Source organism: Alligator sinensis, unplaced genomic scaffold (genome assembly GCF_000455745.1).
Source record: "Alligator sinensis unplaced genomic scaffold, ASM45574v1 scaffold1011_1, whole genome shotgun sequence".
NCBI classification, from domain to species: Eukaryota; Metazoa; Chordata; order Crocodylia; family Alligatoridae; genus Alligator; species Alligator sinensis.
The window spans coordinates 118129-118832 of NW_005842785.1; the positions used below are offsets into that span (position 1 = coordinate 118129).

A 704-nucleotide genomic window follows, 5' to 3' on the forward strand; every position below is an offset into this window, starting at 1 on the left:
TTGGACTGGAAAGTTGTTCTGATATTTGAAACAAGAGCAGCAATTCTCAAAAGGTTTTTATATTCCACTTGGTTAGCAAAAGGATATTTATTAAGGGTCATGTGTACTTTGTTTTTTGGGTTTTGTTTTGTTTTTTGTTTTTTCTCTGTACTTCTCTTAAGGATTTAAATGCGATTTAGAATATCAGTATAACAAGATGTGTGTAAAAAACTGCATTCAAAGTCATATTTTAACAAGCAAAGAGATAACTATACCATTATAACTGTTCAAATCAACCTCGTTAGGTTATTTTCTCTCTCCGCCCCCCAAGGCTTTTCTCTTTCAATATCTTTTAACTGCCTAAGTTTTGTTTTAACTTCAAACCAGCTGAAGATGACACACTTCCTGCCTATATAGCCGAACAATGGTGTTCAAACAATATAGTGCCATCACCCTTGTGTAAGACTGATGTCAAGGGGGGGAATAATGTAGCAGAAAGCCCCCTTTTCCTCTTGCCTGCAGTTGCTCTCCCCTCCTTGGATATGTTTTTTCTTTTTCTACCTTTTCTTCCTTCCTCTCTCTTTCACTTTAAGATAAGGAATTGTGTTTTAAAATTTGTACGTGTGCATTTTGTATCTCCCCTTGTAGTTTAGTATTTTTATCTATTTGTGTGCCATGGCATTTGTAGCTTATATTTTATACTCCTCACCTTTCAACTTTCAACT

The 704-nt window shown here is 35.1% G+C and overlaps 1 protein-coding gene across 4 annotated transcripts in view; it reads right to left on the minus strand.

The window, feature by feature from the left end:
- Positions 1 to 704, minus strand: part of KRIT1 (KRIT1, ankyrin repeat containing) — a 37812-nt gene that overhangs the window by 23766 nt on the left and 13342 nt on the right. The window lies entirely within an intron of this gene.